The sequence below is a fragment of the Aythya fuligula genome, chromosome 1 (genome assembly GCF_009819795.1).
Source record: "Aythya fuligula isolate bAytFul2 chromosome 1, bAytFul2.pri, whole genome shotgun sequence".
Taxonomy (NCBI): domain Eukaryota; kingdom Metazoa; phylum Chordata; class Aves; order Anseriformes; family Anatidae; genus Aythya; species Aythya fuligula.
Window position 1 is genome coordinate 131,306,424 of NC_045559.1, and position 19,669 is coordinate 131,326,092.

Consider the following 19,669-nt stretch of genomic DNA (forward strand, 5'->3'; position numbering starts at 1 on the left):
GAGTACAGCCACTTAAATGTTTTGTTGTTGTTTACAAGCTCCATGAGTTTTAGTCTTATGTAATTAGTGCTTTACATCACATTCACAAGCCAGATAATTCAGACCTTGATGACAAAGGGCTGGCAGTTTCTTCCACATTTATGTGGAGTTTTCTCATACTTGGATAGTTTCAGATATACCTGAAATGAATGGTGGATACATGTTTTCATAAACATGTAAAAAAAATTTAAACATTAAAAAAAAAATTATTTGTGTATCTAATTCTGGACATTCAAGTCATAAAATATTGTATTTGAAGTGCCATGCTTGACACTGGTTTTAAGTTTTTCTTTTGAAGTTATTTAAAATGCTTTCTTGAAAACAAGGACTAACTTTTCCTGCCTAAAAATACACTTATGAAAATATTTAAAAATGAAATTCTGCAGTCCAAAAAGTTGGCAGAGCATAATAGTTTGGGTATCTGTATTTGCACTTTTGCTTTGTGTATCTTTATGCTCACAGAGCAGAAGAACAAAAATACAATACAGTCATTCTTTGATCAGCAGGTCTTCCAAGAAGCACAATTGCTTTTTTCCTTTCCTTTCCTTTCCTTTCCTTTCCTTTCCTTTCCTTTCCTTTCCTTTCCTTTCCTTTCCTTTCCTTTCCTTTCCTTTCCTTTCCTTTCCTTTCCTTTCCTTTCCTTTCCTTTCCTTTCCTTTCCTTTCCTTTCCTTTCCTTTCCTTTCCTTTCCTTTCCTTTCCTTTCCTTTCCTTTCCTTTCCTTTCCTTTCCTTTCCTTTCCTTTCCTTTCCTTTCCTTTCCTTTCCCTTCCTTTCCTTTCCCTTCCTTTCCTTTCCCTTCCTTTCCTTTCCCTTCCTTTCCTTTCCCTTCCTTTCCTTTCCTTTCCTTTCCTTTCCTTTCCTTTCCTTTCCTTTCCTTTCCTTTCCTTTCCTTTCCTTTCCTTTCCTTTCCTTTCCTTTCCTTTCCTTTCCTTTCCTTTCCTTTCCTTTCCTTTCCTTTCCTTTCCTTTCCTTTCCTTTCCTTTCCTTTCCTTTCCTTTCCTTTCCTTTCCTTTCCTTCCTTTCCTTTCCCTTCCTTTCCTTTCCTTTCCTTTCCTTTCCTTTCCTTTCCTTTCCTTTCCTTTCCTCGCATTTCCTTTCCTTTCCTTTCCTTTCCTTTCCTTTCCTTTCCTTTCCTTTCCTTTCCTTTCCTTTCCTTTCCTTTCCTTTCCTTTCCTTTCCTTTCCTTTCCTTTCCTTTCCTTTCCTTTCCTTTCCTTTCCTTTCCCTTCCTTTCCTTTCCCTTCCTTTCCTTTCCCTTCCTTTCCTTTCCCTTCCTTTCCTTTCCCTTCCTCTCCTTTCCTTTCCTTTCCTTTCCTTTCCTTTCCTTTCCTTTCCTTTCCTTTCCTTTCCTTTCCTTTCCTTTCCTTTCCTTTCCTTTCCTTTCCTTTCCTTTCCTTTCCTTTCCTTTCCTTTCCTTTCCTTTCCTTTCCTTTCCTTTCCTTTCCTTTCCTTTCCTTTCCTTTCCTTTCCTTTCCTTTCCTTTCCTTTCCTTTCCTTTCCTTTCTTCTTTTTCTTTTTTTTTCTTATTTTTTAATTGTTATTGTTAAAAAACAAAACCAAAACAAACAAAAAAACAACACTAGTTGTAGGATAGATTATGTAACAAATCAAAGGAAAAGCAGGATATGTTGTTGCAGGAGGAAACACAGAACATTAACTTCATACTAAAATAAAGACTGAATCACACTTAAGAAAGAAATACAAATGGTAGGACTTTTCTGAAATTGTCAAAAAATATTTTGTTATATATGTGTGTATATTTAAAACTTACTCTTTTAATATCCATGAGAGAACTAAAGGTGCCTGGGAAAATAAATCATGTGAGAATTTGAGTACTGGCTGCTGCAGAGCCCAGAGGAGGTTTGGACAATGCTCTGGAAAAGTGAAGTGTTGTGGAAAATATTACAGTGTTGTGGAAGAAGTAATAGTTTATTAAACATAAGGGCTGCAAAAATGAAATGATGTGTGGTCTGGCAAATGTTTTCTTTTTAAAGCTATGCATCCCGCTCATCCAAAAATATGCTAGAAGAACCCAGAGCTAGTTGAGGACCAGCAGCTGTACATGCCTGCTGAGCACAACAGTCAGAGGCAGTTAATGCCGATCTGCCCTCAGTGCTTCTCTGATGCAGATTACAGACATTTTTGTCTACAAGTAGAATAACAGTGATGAAACATTTTCAGAGACTTAATGTATATCTTTCAGGATTTATTTTGGAAACAGTTATCAGTGTTTGCTGCTCTGAAAAAAAGAAATTGAAGTGACGTTCTTAAATTTCTTGTTGACATGATGCCAATGCTTTGTTTTATTATTTTGTTTATTACTTTCTGTGCCCAAATGTATGCATTTATGCTGCTTTTGTCCACTGACCTTGTCCATGTACCAGCGGGGCTAGGGCAAAACCAGAAACCAAGGCCCCTTTGAACACTGGTGTCCCACATGGCAAGCCTGAAGTACATGCCCACAGGAACAGTATGTAAAACATATACATAGTTGTGGCACAGCAGAGCTAGCGTGCTCCTAATTGGGGAGCTAAGAGCATTACGGCAGAAATGTAGGAAACATTCCCTATTCCTGTCATTCTTAATGAATCCACGTGTCATCAGAGTGCTTTGCAAAAGCTGTTCTCATTTAAATACTAGTTACTACAAATTTGCATTCATTTGTTCAGCTGAAACTTTTTGTGGAATTCTCATTTTATAATGGGATGAATTTTCCCCTAAAATTCCATAATGAAACAAAGATGGCTTTTGGTTTCTCTCTCTCTCTTTTTTTTTTTTTTTTTTTTTTGAACAGCCTTGCATGACTTCAAAAGCCTCTGTTGCAGGTTTATGTAGATCTTTACAGTGAGTCAGGCATTGCTTCGCATAGTATGGTAAAGCCAGTTGGTGGGCTGGTGAAATTGAATTATGAACACAGCATTAAGCAAATAGGAATATGGGATGAAAGGAAAGGAATGACACATTTCCAGAGTCTAAGTTTCAGAGCTAGAGCTCTTTGGGGTATCTCACCTCAAAACTGAAAAATGCCCTTTCCTTGTGCATGGACCCCTCCAGCACAGCTGGCTGTGGTAGCAGTTTGAGATGAGAATCTGATAAAAACCAAGTGAGGACAGAAGGGGGCTTTGCAGTGAAAGAGCTGCTCTTTTGAGTCTAGAGGGGGACCCTACATAATTGACATAAATGACTGATGTGTCTGAAGACAGCAGGTGCTGAGTGGGCTGGATATATATCATTCCCTAAATAAAATGCATGTCAAGAAGTAAAATTAGACCATCATCCCGGAGGTATATTCTTCTAGCATTGGAGCTAAAAAGCCAGCTATATCTTTCTAGTCATCCAAAGTTAATAAAAAATAGTTAAATTAATGAGCAAAATAAGGAAAAAACCTCCAAACTTGCAGACAAGCATTAACTTTATCTCTGCTTGGCAAACGCCAATTGTTTCAAAGCTGCAAGTGTAAATGTAGCACCTGTGACTTCAGCTAAATCACTTAGATTAAGTAACATCGTAGCTGAACTGCAAATCTTAGATCTTTTTTCCAGAAGTGGACACTTTGTAAAGGAAATAGGAGAGGTTTTTGGCAGGGCTGTCCTCATTTGCTGCTGACACCAGCTTAGGCCTGGCATTGCAAAACCATCTAGCCGAGCAGAGCAATCCTTTATGGATTGCTTTGGAAAAGGGCTTGCCTTGGTAGGCAGACAAAGAAAGAATTCTGCAATTCTCTTCTAGACTCATTTGCCCTCTGTATCACTGAATAACTGATGAAGAGGGTTGAACAAAATCATCTCCAGCTGAAGTTACAAGAGTGAAGAAAGAACGGCCAAAGTTTCTCTGAAGCACTGAATAGCTTCTTTTGGATGAAGCAATGCTAAAATAGCATCCTTGGGGCTCTGGAGGGTGGCTGTGTCCGTGCTCTATAAGCTGTGATGCTCGGGGCTGTGCTGGCAGCTCTGGCTGCAGGCATGCCCATGTGGGCAGCACAGGGCCTGTACCACGCTGCCGCTGCCTCTGAGCATGTGGGGAGGGGCATGCCATGACCCACCACCCCTCTGTACAAAATTATTAGCACCACTGGACCCTAATGTCATCACAGGTGTCTGTACAGCAGCGTTGTCACTCAAAAACATTTCTGTGGCAGTCCCGTTGACAAAGGCCTTGTGGTACCACAGCCTGGGTGCACGCGGCCTGGTGGCACTGCCCCCCGGTCCGCCCGGTCTTCTTCACCACCGGGCACCTACCTGCATTGGTGAAGGTCTGGGACCCTCTCAGCATGGGTCTCAGGCTGTGCAGGAGTCGATAGAAAGCTGTCTTTTGGTCTTGAGATCAGAGACATTTAAAAACTGGACTTAAAACATTCAAGATGTTGCAACAAGCAATTTTGCAATCATCGATCATTTTAGGAATGGGCTTCAAAACACAGCAAGAGGCATTTTTCAACACCAAATTATCACAATTTAGGAAAGGAAAAAGAGGGAATATGCCATGTTTCCATAAATTCCCAGTCACAGTGGTTTGGGTTATGGCCAGTTAATTCATTCAAGCTTACTGTCAGAGTCTGAACAGAGTGGCAGGCCCATCTTTAAGAAGGATTTTTTGGTTTCTTTAAGTAAAATTTTGGTTCCAGTGCATTAGGAAGACACTTTATTGTGGAAAACTGTCAGTGTCCTTCATTTGTCTATTTCTCAGAGACTTACAATTCAGAGTACTATATCTATCTATTCTCTGCCTTTATGATTCACTATTTCCTGTGTCACTTTCTTGTCCCGAACCTACGTGTTTTGTGTTTAGTAATTAGCTAGATTTGATATAATTTCTTTGTATTTGTATCGAGTCTTTCTTTCCATTTGCTGTACAGTGAAACTGTAAACATCTGTCATTTTATACCAATTTTAGGTCTAATAAAAACATGGAGCAATAAGGCTATTGTTATAAAATTAATGAAAAGAGATCCCCCTGTAGATAGCAATTAAGTGGAAGAAATTAACATAAAACTCTCATGAAAAACATTACTTTGTTGTATAAAACATCTACATTACAGCACCTACAATTGTAATAGCACTTCAGAGTACAAGCCCAGAGAGTTTCATTTCAGATGCAGTGCAATTTAGAGCTTGCTTCCAAGGGGAAAAGGATTTTGAGGATGCAGGAAAGGGACTCAAAGGGACTCATGCTAATCACTGATGCCTGGTGGACAGGCTGCATGGTGAAGAGCAGTGGTCTGTCAGCTTGTGGCAGATAAGCTCCGCTGGAAAATTTGAGTCTTAGGTTGCCAATCTCTGCATTGCTCTGCTACAGCAGTAGTAAAGTAGATCGCCTGAATAACATTTAAAGAGATGAACAAGGAGGCAGAATAATGAGGAAGCAGAAATGAAAGGTGAATTTTTCAGAAGTGGGGATGGATCAGTTATCAAACAGAAAATGTTCAAGCCCTTCAGGGGAGGGGTGGACTGGTGGCATAGCAGGCATTGCCCTACCAAGCACCTCTGCTCTTCTGGTAGACATACAGTTTGGAAATACCTCTGGTAGTCTCCAGACTCCATGCCCTCAGTCCCTGTTGTCAGTCTCCAAAAGGAGTGGGGAGCTGACAGATGGAGTTGTTAGGAGTGCATGGCTAAAAGTCTCCATAAGAAGAGAATAAAGGGCTAAACCTAGGGCTGTTGGCCCAGTCAGAATTTCTGCTGATGACAAACCAGGGGTTTTGCCTCCATGAAGCTATCAGGATTTGGCCTAGAAATTTAGAGAACAAAATGTGTGGATGAGCTCAGAATCCACTCCCAGTTACACGGCAGTAAATTGAGGTTAATTTCATCCACTGACTTCATCAGAACTGCTCTGGACTTACACCAACTTCAATGAGAGCTTATAATGGTCTACTGAGAATTTAAACTTCATGCCTGAATGTGCAAGGGTGAGAATTGGCTGAGTTATGCAGAGCTTGGCGCAGACCATTGTGTCCAAAGATAACACCAAAGAGGAGCTTTTTGCTGCCATCCCTGTTGTGCTTCTTGCACTATTAAATTCTGCTCCTGCTCCAAATGTATCTGTAAGAATGAAAGACTTGCAACCATAAATGGACTATAAATTATTTATTGTTCCTGAGCTTACTCTCAGGATAATATCCAAGGGCTCACAGTTATTAATTCTGCATATTGCATGGATGGATTAGATGACCCATTAGACTCCTCAAATGTCAGTTTGTTCATTCTTAAAATCTACTATAGCACAGATGCACAAGATATTCCTTAATATATTACCATAACGGATTGTACTGGTGTGTTAAATACTTCTTTATCCGTCAGTAGGCATACCACCTCTGCTTCCCATGCTTGGAGATAAACCCACCATTAGAAAGTTTCTGAAAATGAAACTCTCCAAAGAAGAGAAGCAATGAGAACAACCTATCTGGAATCACCTGGGTTCTTCAGCTAGATGCCAGCTGAGGATGCCAGGAATTCAAAGTCGAGTCCTTTATTGCTGGATGTTCACACACATGCCTGCCACATGAGCTTTGGGCCAAGAAAAGGTCATCTCATGAGGTAGCCTTGTGAAATAAGATAGCTCCTATCTCTATAATGTGTGTCCGATTTCCATACATCTATTTTTTCTCGTTATCTCTGATATGTAGAGGCAGCTGTAAACTGTCAAACCAGGCATCTGAACAGAGAGGACTTTTTTTTCCAGACAATCCCATTCATGCCTTAGACATGATTATCCTTCATTGAAAACCCCATGGATATGAATTTTTGTTAGCTGATGCCCATCAGAATACTACTGCAATCACACGGCCAATTTCCATGTGTACTTAGGCATACATGTTCGATAGGCAAGCCACCTAACGAGACAATCCAGTCAAAAGAAGTTAGGCACGGCACTCGTTTAGACTTCCTTCTGAACTTCACTAAGCAGATGTGTACCTTAGGCAACACGGTAAACCCTTTACCTGACCTGCTCTTAGCCCTTCGGAGAGCGTATGTTTACCCTAAGGAACTTAAAGGCTGCATTAATGGACATTCCTGAAGAGGGAGAAAACTGTGGAGATTTCTTTCTACAAAGTCACTGAAATTAAGTGCGGCTGTTGGGGGCGGAGGGAAATGCAAAGAAGTATCTCTTATTTGGTCTCTTTTTCCACTGTGGCTGAGCAGTTGACTCGGTTTCCCCAACCAGCTCTGCTACAGTTTCCAGCTTGCATGATACGGCGAAGGTTGGCTTTCATTTTTAATAAATATTTTCTTTGAGAAAAATGACTCTTGGCTCAAGTTCTAGTCCTTTGCATTTTGAAGCGGCAATTAAGCAATTAAATTAAAGCCTGTAAATAGCAACTGTTTCCATTATAAAACCACTAGCAGCTCCACCTCTTTAAAAAGTAGTGCGATAAAAATGCCTCAGAAATTCTTTGAAATCAGATATCTGACAAGTATCTAATCTTCATCTTTAAGATAGTGGGAAGAACAGAGGTTATGTAAAATCCATGTATTCCTTCCAAACCAGAATGTGCCCTAGTTTCCCAGCTACCTAAATTACCTTTGCAAGTTTTTTTTTTTTTTTTTTTTTTTTTTGTATTACTGTACTTAAGGCATTACCGATATTCAGGTGCTCCAGTGCTATAGACTCAGGTTTTGATCACGTAGAGAAGATGTATGTTATTTTTTCTTGTTTCATCACATCTACTTTGTGGTCTTTGACATCCCTTTCATTATACTCCAGATGTGCACAGATTTTAGCTACACAGTTTCTCTTCTTTTGGTTCATTTTCTTTTTCTTTTTTTTTTTTTTAAACAGCAGCTTTTTGGCTTTGGCATCAACATGAGGATAATTACCATGTGGTCTCCATTTGTTTGTAGGTTGAAGACCCCCACCCTAGATCAAAAACAATTTCAGTCGACTGAAACAGCATTTCCCAGCAAATGGAAATGATGCATATCTGGCAACTTTTCAGTGTAAAATGAGTCATCAAAACATACTGAGTGTAAGCATCTTCACCCTGCCTTCCCCCAGCTCTTAATTCAATATTGGATAGGCACAGAACAAAGCTTCATCTTCAGTATCTGTACAGAATACATAGGGGTACAAAGATAAACACTTGATTGCAAGGCTGCCATATAATGAAAAAACCTATCATTTGAGTCAGATTGGGTTGAAACTGAAATTGCAACAAAGTATTTACCACAAGTTCTCCACAAACTGTGGAGAGAAAATCCACTTTTTCCTATTTTTTTTTTCAATTCTCTCTTGCCCTCCCTTTACTCAGTGTAAGGGTTCAGCAACACTGTTTATTTATTTGGCTTCTGATAAGAAAAAAAGGATTAAAGAAATCCATTCCTACTTCAAAAGAAAAGTGAAATTTAGAAAAGTAAATGCTGTCAGTGTTGCTCTAAAAATTTCAGTGGTGAAATATGATCTGCTCTAAGCACAGAAGTTGGGGTGGCTCTGTTAACTGTGAAATCATATTTGGGGCAATTTATGGGATCGTTGTAGGGAAGGGAAGGGAAGGGAAGGGAAGGGAAGGGAAGGGAAGGGAAGGGAAGGGAAGGGAAGGGAAGGGAAGGGAAGGGAAGGGAAGGGAAGGGAAGGGAAGGGAAGGGAAGGGAAGGGAAGGGAAGGGAAGGGAAGGGAAGGGAAGGGAAGGGAAGGGAAGGGAGATGCCATAAGGAAGCTCAGACTGCTGCCCTCCTGCCCCCAGCCAGGCTGCAGGGCATGGGGATGTTTCTTGGTGCTGGCTCGGAGGCAGGGAGCAGCCCTGCAGCAGCACCAGCCCCAAGCGAATGCACTTTCACTCAGCTTCTTGGCGAGATCTTCAGATGGTGCCGTTGGACCGGGGCCACCCAAGCCAGGGGATTGATGCCAGCCAGCAGAGCATGGGGTTTGGCTTTGCATTTTTAATGTGGGTAATTTGTTTAGAGCATGAGATAGGAACTGATGATCGACTGAATTGTGGGGCTGAGCATTTTAGAATATGCAAGAGTGCAGAAAGTGTTTCTGTACAACCTTTAAAAGAGATAGGATTTTATTATTATTAATATTATCATTATTTTTTAATCCCCTCTTATCTCTCCTCTTTCACAATCAATAAACTTCTCTCCCTTCCTTTCCCTGCAAATCCGAATTTCCAGTCACTGTGATTTTGTGTTTAAATCTCTGTGCTCTGTTTTGATATTACATATATATATTTAAAATTTGTATCTTTTTGCAAGGCATAATTTTGCCTCAAAGTACACCAGCATTTCATGTTTTCTCTTGTTATGGCTCACACTCGGTGTCAGAGCTATAAAAGCTGCTACTGTTCATTCACATTTGAGGCAGGAACAAAGGGAGCTTTCTGTAGCCAGTGCACCTGGAATGTGAAGCGAGAATGGCAACTTCTGCAGCCTGCTTCTGCCAGGTGGTGGGCCCTTGCTAAACCAGGAAACCAGGGAAAAAAGTCGTGAAAACGTTAAAGGGTTTGCTACATTATATTTTAAGGCACTAAACTTGTTTTATGTTGATTGCACGTTTCATTTTTAAATCTGAAACCCCTGACTGTTTTGAATTGCTTAGCCATCCATCAACACAAAGCAACAGAACTGTCAGCTCCTGCAGGATTTGGTAGCAGTGCTGAGCTACACTAATTGTAAAGTTTCTGTAGAATTTCTGTTATCGTGATGGAAAATGCAGATTGTGTTTCTAACAGACAGCAAAGAAAAGGAAAAAAAACTCCCTTAATGGTTTTAGATGAAACAAATGGGTATTAAAAATGCATTTGTGTTACTGCCAAAGTGAAATACAACAGTTACTTGTTTCTTCTAACAATAGCTTAACATTCTCCTTCTTTCAAGGACTTTACACTGCTGTGTAGCTATCACTTAGACAGCAGTCAAAGCAGATTAGGTAAAAGAAATACATAGAGATGAGGTGCCCATGCTTATCCCCAGGTAGCAAGGGAGTAAAATCTGAGGGTAAAATAATTTCAAGTATGTTTGAATATGTTTAAATGTATTCACTTGGTTTGTACTCTTTACAGAAGCACTGTACATTTGAGCTGACGGTTGTGCACTACTGTATTGGAAACAGCATTTAGCTCACATTTCTGTTGAATTGGTACTGAAAAGAGCTTGCATGCCAAAAAAGGCCAGAAAAACCTGCTATGTGGTTTTAGAAAGCACAGTTGAGATCTGGCAGATACAAAGATCTAACAACAATCCTGGAAGCTCTAGCAAAATAATCTTACCTTTGTTCAGAGGAGATTGTTGACTACAGAAAAATTATAAAATACAATGTTTGGATAATACAACTTCAGGATAGGTTCCCCAACAGCTTTTTGGAACCAAAATCAGATAAACCTTTCCAGAATTCCCAGGATTAACATTTCATGTTATGTTTAAAAAGTTGCACCAGTGACTTTTTTTTTGTCTTCACAATTTAACTGATGTTTTTTAATATTCTAAATCCCCTTTGAGGCAATAAGACTCTCCCAGTAATTCAAGTGGAAGCGAGATTTGCCTAAAACTGAATACATCTCATCATTACCTTGAGCTTTATTTCCTTCAAATCATCAGATAAATATCATCTTTCTCTGTTTACATTCTGTACTTGAATACCTGGAGTTGCTTAGATCTCACCAAGGCCAGGTTGTGGTTGCCTTTTAAAAGGGATTAGGGCTTCCCTCATCATCTCCTACCTGACAGAGACCCAGATGTGTCATTTTAACAGCCTCCTTTACCCTTCTGGACATGCAAAGCCCACCTGCTCTTCTGGGACTCGCCTTTTTTTTTTTTTTTTTTTTTTTCAGAGACTCTAATTTGCACCTGGGATGAAATCATCCCTGGGGGACAATCAGGGCAGACCAGGTGCCCCATGCTGTTCCTATTCATGAGCACCTTTGTCTCCAACAAGTGAGAAAAGATGGGGTAACTAGCCTTGTATAAACACCTTCATTAGGATGGGAAGCCTTCTGTTAGGAGGATCCGCCTTTCTTCTCATCCTTTCATATTACAGGAACAATGCAATGGTCGTGAAGTCCCATATACGGCTGGTTAATACATTTTAAACCAGTCTGAGCAAGTTACAGTTCCTACCATGGTGATTTAATTCATTCTCATCACAGACAAATCCATTTCTCCCTCTCCCTTTCCACCCACTTCTGTATCTTTGAAAGTGTCAGTCTTCACATTTTGCTGCTACGTTTAGTACCATCACTATAATTTGGTCAAGTCTGATCAGATGTGATGCGATGTCAGATCCCCTCTGTATTCACATATTTTTATTTCTCCTATCTTCTTTGTCCCCCATGTGCGGTTATAGTACATGTATAATTCTTCCCAGTGAAATCATTACTTCAATTTTTCTTTAAACATTCTCTCATTTACTTCCCTTTCGACCATACACTACCTGTTTCAGCTCTTAAAAAACCTTGCTTATCTTCTAGTTCTAGCAACTTCTTCTTTCCTGCCTTTTGTTCACTTCTCTGTGAACCTCATACTCCAGAGTCACCAAGTTCTCCTTTGTCTTAAAAGTGAGTAAAGTTTGAATGAATTGCCTTAGTCAATCTATGCAGCTATAGTCAGGCAGCCCTTTAATTCAATGTACTCTAATTCTCCCATATAGCTAAGAGATGTGGGAAAAGACACAACCCCACTGCAGAAAAGGTTTTCTGCCACATGGTCCATTACAACACCACTCTCTGTTCGTTACAGATTTTTCTCTTTGTCAGTCTGGATGGTACCACAATTTGTTGAATACAGTTTCATGTAAATCCAGTTGCCTGTCTTCTCATTATCCACAGATCGATTTTGTATGCCCTGGACACTTTTGGTCATCCTTTACTTCTGCCCTACTTCCTCTTTTACACGCTTCTGTCTTTTCAACATCCGTGTTTCGTACATTGTCCCTGAAAAGATTTTGCCTTGAGTAAAAAGCTTGAGCCATGATCACAAGAAGCCTGAGTAGGTTCATGCTCGTGCTGTTACATTTTCACTTCATCATCCCTTCAGTGTAAATCTTACTGGTTATGCAATATCTACAAATACTTTGTATAATTTTTCTATGAAGTTCCTAGCATACTTTCAGGGCTATGCAGTTTACAAATCAGTATAAATGAGAACAAGCTAAGAAGTAATACCACGTTGCCTTCCATTCCTCCTCAGTGATTTTCTCATCTTACTCTTCTTGTCACCAGTTACCTGTTTATTTTTGCTGATCTTTCCTCTCTGCTACGCACAGCAGAGGCTCTCCCACCAGGAAGCCACACTTCTCATACTGGCCACAAAGCATTTCAAGGATGGGCATTTCATCCTCTGTTTTCTGCTCTTACAGTTTAGAGTATTGCTTTCCAATCTCTGCTTAAATTCAGTGTACACGCACATGCACATGTGTGGCGTGTACACGTAGTACCAATGTATGTATGTATGTGACAGAAGCATGCACGCACACTTGGAGAACAGATGGAGGAAAGGTTGGAAGAAAGACCTGTCAGGTACCTGACACTAAGAGGCACCTGACATCTACTCCATTTCAGTCCACAGGACGCAGGCCATCTGTCCAGCACAACAAAGCACCCACTGGGTAAAAGGGATGGAGACATAACACAGAAAGAGCAGGAGAGACACCTGATACTTCATACCAATTTCTCATCCAGCTGTTGTCCAAAAGGACAAGCAACAAAAGCAGATTACAAAACAATAAACATCATTTAGCCCTAGTAATCCAGTCCTTCCCCTACTAGAAAGGCCGTACAACTTTAGCAGGGAAACATATTTCTCCAACTGCCAGAGATACTAAATCACATGTTTTTGTGCAAGAGACCACATTTACAACCATCACATACTTTAATCATTAAAAGCTAATGATTTATTCTGACCCTGAAAAAAAATCTCTGAAACCAGATTAGAGAGCAAATGGGTTTCATTTTTTGGTCTTTGTCTTAAAGCCAACAGGAATCAGACTCTTTAATTTTAGGCCTGCTCAAGGTTTATAATAAGCTAGAACGGCAGAAACCATCATCAGACTGGATAGTAGCTTTGCTGCATTTATTTAGAAAATAACAATGTTTGTATTAATAGCTTTCTCAGCAAATCACAAATTTTCATTTAGAAATATTTTACTCTTTGGACTAACTTTGTATGATGTAGAACTACAGGAAACCTCAATCCACCAGCATGACAGTTGGCAGACTAAATAGATCAGCACAAGATTAGAGTAAGAGAAGAAAGTAATGATTGTTGACCTGTAGGCTAAAGAAGCAAGAATAATAAATCGGGTCCACTTATATCCTGCAAAGCTTCAAAAGTTTCCAACTGCATCTTAAGATCCATAGGTTATTAAAAAAAAGCAAATTTATTTTATAAGCTTGGAAACAGAGTTGTAATATATAAAGACTTGCAGTAGACCAGAGTGAACTGGGAATTAATCCATTTCCCTCAATATATTTTGGTCAAAGGTGGTATTAAGCAGAGCTTTTGTCACCTCCATGATTGTTAAGAAAAAGGAAAAACTTCCAAGAGAAGCAGGGGAAGCTGTAAGCTTCTGGAGTTTAATGCTGGAACGCACGTGCATTTGGTTGTAGACTGGTTTTCTTGGTTTATCTGCTGAAAGAAAGGTCAGCTCTAAGTCCTGCTGAAGGACAGAGGACAGGTTAATAGGATAAAGGCTTTCAATATCCACCTCCTCAGTCCCTTTAAACTTTGCCCCAAAATTCATCTGATTTGTGTGCTACTCAACTGTTCATTACCTGAAAAAGATTTTATTCCCAAAGTCAAATATATTCAAACCAAATGTCCTCGTTCTGACTACTCAACATAAAGTTAATTCATTTGCAAATAACAGTGGTAGATGTGAAATTTTACTTGGGATTTATCCCATGAATAACATAGACATTTTTTGGTGTTTATCTCCTCCGTCTTGGCAACCTGAGAAGAATCATGACTGAACTATACATTTGTGCAGTAGATATGTATTGTCTGGAGTCATGCAATATATTATTAAGAGTTTGGCTCTGTTGGTAATGTAGACTTAGAATGGAAAGGTTGAGACAGTTTTCAAAGACATTATAGCCCAGTGAAGTAAAGTTGAATTGGCTTTCATTGGAATATTTCATTTGAGTGAGGCTTGTGAAGGGTTGCAGTGAAACTTTACAAAAAGAATGGAAGGCAAAAATAATGTACCTTCCTATATTTCTTATCAGTGTATACAATAATCAATAACTTTGCATTTTCAGTGTGACCTCAGTTTCCCTCTACATGTTTCTACACCTCTTTTCCATCTAATGTGTGGGAATTTGTCTCATGGCAAAATTTTTATGTGCACAGACAAAACCCATTTGCGTGTGCTCTCTGTGCTGACACGGGTTTTGCTTTCTGGCTCCTGCTATATCCAATGACATGTGAGGAAAAGGAAATCTGAGGGAATGGATTTAAATGCAAAATGCATATTCAGAATCAACTTGAGATTGAAAAATTACCAACAGATAACCAGTTTTAAATAAATGGTATTTATAGGTGTGGTCTTATTGCAGACCTGAATAATCTTTTAGAAAAGCATTAGGGTTGTTAGCAAAGAAATTTGGTGGCTAGAGGCATGGCCAGGTTCTGTGGGTCTAGTGGTATGAGATGCTTCTGCCCCTTCTTGTTAGCCCCCCATGCTTTCTTATCTGCCTTCCGCCCCAGTCTACTACATACACATGCCCTTTTCTTTTATTTTCTTTCTTGACCATTTTTTACCTGGCTTGTGCACCCAGCTACTTATCTTTCTGTTAAATCTCCACTCATTAGCTGCCTATTTCTGTTTCTGGCACCCACTCAGAGTTTTTTTCTTCTGCCCCCACATCTTTCTTTTTCTTTGTTCTTAACTATCCATGTCTCTCACCCTCTGCATTTGATCAAGTGACCACCTTCCTCCACAGAGTTAGTTTCCGGAAGCGCAGAGGTATGATAAGCTCAAGAGACAACCCTTACTCTTAGTTTCAACATTAAGCATCACAGCAGTGGTAGTAGCTGTTGACAGAAAAAAACAAACAAACAAACAAACAAACAAACAAAAAAAACAGAGTTGCTGGGAAGGTACTTAAGCTACACTCCTCTGTTACGCATCAGGTTCACAATGAAACATGGATAAGGACTTATCTAATGTAAAAAAAAAAAAAAAAAAAACAAAGAAATTGTGTCACATGTCATGCTTGGGAAAGGAGAATTCATGTTAGGTGAAATTTCCAAGAAAAATTAACTAAATTAAAGTTCAACTGATGTTTTTTGGCAAAAATTGAAAATAAAATCTTAACATGTGAAATGATGGGCAGCATTACGCATGTTGTACAATAAGAGGCATGCTGGTGCTGTACAGTGCAGTGCTATACAGGTAGTTGAGTTAGCTCTGACTAGGTTTGGGTGGCAGAAACAGAACAGAACTACCTCTACTCCTTCACTGGTGCTAAAGGAAGACTATAGCGACTAGCTCAGGTGTGGACACCTAAAGTTAAATGAGATAGACCCCATCTACCCTGTTCTTCCTTCTGCAGTACAGTACTTCAAACTAGATGATGACTTTTACTCTCAGCAAATGCAAAGGAAAATGCTGAGGTGCCGTTGTGCAACAGAAGTCAACTACAATCTTTGAGCACTCAAATGTCATGGATATACTTTGTGAGAGCCCCCTAGATGCTGTAGAATTAGTAAAATCGCATACTGAAATCAAGGAGCACATCTGCAAAGCCAACATCCCCTCCTCTTTGTGTGAAATCAACAGTCCTTAGAGAGAAAAAACAAACTATTCTCTACATTGTCAGAGATGGCCCAACTTCAGAGGGAACCACTTTTAAGACCTCTTCACAGAATGCAGCAGCAGCATTTTAGCATTTGGTTCTGCATAGCTTTCAACTCTGAGCTGTGACCTTTGGGGAAACTGTGGGAGGAGCTTGCCATAATAACTCCTGGTATGTGTAATGCTTTGGCTCGCAGCGTTTTGTATATGAAAGTACTATGTTAAAAAAAAAAAAAAATCACTTTTTTAATCCTTAGTGTAAAAGGTGTAAAAGTGCTCTTATTGGCTCTAGTAAAAAGGTTCTCAAGTGCGTTGTAGGCAGAAGTAGGAAATTTGCTCTCGTCATGGATCAAACGGAGTTGGCACTAGTGATACAGCACAGGGAAAGAGAAAAAAAAAAAAAAGAAAAGAAAAGAAAAAAGAAATGTTTAACTCTCAGCACTAGAAGAGAGTGAAAACAGAACACACTTTGAAGAATTTCCTTACTGCAGCATAGCCCTGCGTAGGAGAGGCTCCACAGTCAGACTAAAAACATTTTTAAGTTTCTCTGTTTGTTTAATCTTTGGGTCAGGTTTTGGCACTGCGCTATGATTGACACAATATAAAAGAATAAAGGCCCAAACAAGGTAAAGAGGAAAAAAACACCTTAGGCAAGTGTGAGACTCAGTAAATCAAGCCGTCTGTGAAGTAGGGCAACCTGGTTGCTTTAAGGCCTGGTGCAAAGTTGCATCTTAGACCACAAGATCGTTATCTACAGATAGGTCTCTTTCTAATAACCAAATGTCATGGCCTAGCTGGGAGCTAAGAAATGATTTCCTTAGAATCAATCCTAATTACCTGGTCTGTAGAAAGTGAGAGTAGAGCTAGAACACTATGTGGTAGTATAAACTAGTGTGATAGCATAAACTATAATCCCAAAAGTTTGTTACCACAATAATAATTCAGTTAATATGGTTATATACTGCAAATGCCTCTCCCCTCATTTGTGAGCCTCTGAAGAGGATGTGAAAAGTTGTAAAAATTCAAAGCCTCGATTTCTTGGTAATAGAGACTCCCTGTATTACCATTTTGTACGGCACATACTTTGACAACTTGAGAACATGTTCTAAAGAAAACTGAGACTAAATTGTGTTCCCATACGAAGGCATAGACATACATTGTAAGTGGAGCCTAAGCCCATTATACAAGGTCAATACCCCTTCCTCATGAGTAAAGCGAATCACAGAAGGACATTATCTCCCTGCAGAGGCACCACAGCACTGATACTACAACAGACTGCCAGGTATGGCCTTGTGTAAAAGCAGAGGGTACAAAAGAACATAGGAATGGGCAGACCAGATCAGATGAAAATTTCACTGTGTCCAGTGACAGCAGCCTACAGCAGATGCCTAGGGAAGAATATACGAACAGCCAAAACATGTGAATATTATTTTGATTTAGAGAGCTGTACCTCAGAAGCTTCCTAAGCCATAGGTGGCAGCTTTGTGTGGAGGACTAACAGCTTCAATGCAGTGTGCTGCAGAGGTCCCAGTTGGGATTGTTACTGCTGGTGCATCCCAAGAGGCTGCTGTCAAAAGAGTCTGGGCCAAAGCTGCATTATCTGAACTTGTTCTAGATCCCAGAGCAGGTCAGTTCAGGAAAGCATTCAGTTCAGAAGGCAAAATTTTATTCACTAAGCAACAGGCTGAGTCATTACATATGACTAATGTCCCATATCCTTAATAGGAAATCAAATATCCAATATTAGGTATCAAAAAAAAAAGAGAAAACCTCCCACTGTCTTCATAGTATATGGAATTTTATTCCAAGCCCCACGTAAATAATAATAGTAAAGAGAAAGCCTGCCTCATTTACAGCATTTAATATATCTTGTTTCAGCAGTGCAAAGAATAATGGCTTTAGCTAAAGGCCGTTCTTTGTTAATAATTATCTACTACTGTATTACATAACAAATTAAGTTAGTGCATTTGTAAACTGTATTATATATAGGATATAGGTACTGCAGCAGATAAAATACAAAGAGATGGAATCTGTTAAGCATATCTGTCACTACTGTTTTACAAGGAAACACCATTTTTTTGTACTGGATGCAGAATGTTTAATTAAAAATGAAAGGCAATGAGGGACAGTTCTGCTTTCTTACTATTTTATTAATTATTTATTTAATTATTTATTTTTAATGGGAGTAACTTAGTTTCTATTGTATCCAGAATATTTCAAAGTTTAATAAAATTCTGTTTACGTTTTATTTAAATCATCTATGTTATTTTAATGTTACTACACATTTCCGAAATATATCGCATCGGAAATATATATTTTTAAATCAAAATATCATTACAGAGTCTAGAAACTATAATAGAGTTGTTACTCTGAAATCACTGATGACATAAATACATTTACTATGAATTTACATCAGTGTGGTATTAGGATTTGGCCCAGAGTTTACACGTGGGAAACTTCATTTTATAATGCATGCATTCAAAGAATCAATACATTGTAAAAAACTCGGATTTCAATTTCCAGACTGAAAATATTGGAATGAATTACAACTGTATTAGAGCACTGAAAGCCTTACTGGAGTGGTTCAAGGCATTAGCAGATTCTTTTCTCAGCCAATTCACAGAATGACCCTCACCTTTTTATGACTCAATTCAAGCTCAGCTGGGGATTTGCACACAATGAGGCTGTTTTCACCAACAGGGTGATGGCTTTCCACATCTCTGTTGTGTCAGCCTTGAAGTGATGACTAGCAGTGAGGAAATTATTATCTTAAGGTGGGGTAGGCTTGGCAGATTTCCTTTTGGCAAAACAAAACCATATGGCACGGTGGCTTTCACTTAGGAGGAGGTACACCAGGTAACAGCGGGAATGGCAGGAGATGGTGACCAAGAAACGTGCTGAGATGCCGGGCTCGCCTGTTTTCACTGCCCCAGACGATAGATGCAGCAGCCTCACAGAAGCCTACTTGCTCTTCAGGAGGATAAAGTGAGGCAGAACTGTTTATTTATTATTCTTACGATCCTCAGTAAAGAACGGCTACATAACAGTTGGACATGTCATTCCTGATCCAAAAAACCACCAAACTGAAGTCTCCTCAATTTTGACCTCTTGGTGACTCAGATAACAGCAAAAATTCCCAACTAAAACCATTTTGCAAAACTCAGTGCTTTGAAGGACAGGGCTGTCCCTGTTTCCACGTGATCTCACACATACCTATAACCACAAACATCCCTTGAACTGATTTGGCAACATCAGCACCAACAGAAAATGTATGACAATGGCAAAAAATGGAGTAATTTTTATTAAGCACTTTAATATAAAGGTTATAACATTTTATAAAATACATTTTATTCTATATGAATTGAACAAACAAAAAATTTTTAAATTATAGAGATAAGAAATGATACACGCCAATCAAAACCTTTCATCCATGATTAAAAGGGCCAGTAACTCATTATAAAACCTAAATCTTCTAGTATTTAACTGATGACTGTGTGTAACCAAACTATGGAAACAATCTGTTTTGATACTGTGACTTCACATGATAGCTGCCTATGGCCATTTATCTTCAAATTTATGCCAACTTTCCTCTTTGAGGGGAGCCAATTGAAAGTATATTCCTGAATCTATTTTGGGTTCTAGTAAGGGTTATGGCATAGTTATGCCATGATAGGCTAATCATGGCAGTTTTGTGCCTTATACATTTGCTTGAAGGGCTGAATGAACATGATCTACCATGAAGTTCATTCTTAGCCATATTTCTACTGAAATAAACAGATTGCAGTTGAAATTTATGCTGGCAGAGGATTTTTATTCTGCATTGCCTTTCCATTTCTTCCTAAAATGATCATATGCAAACTCTCTTTAACTTGTTTTTAAGATAGGAATGAACAAGACAGAGAGG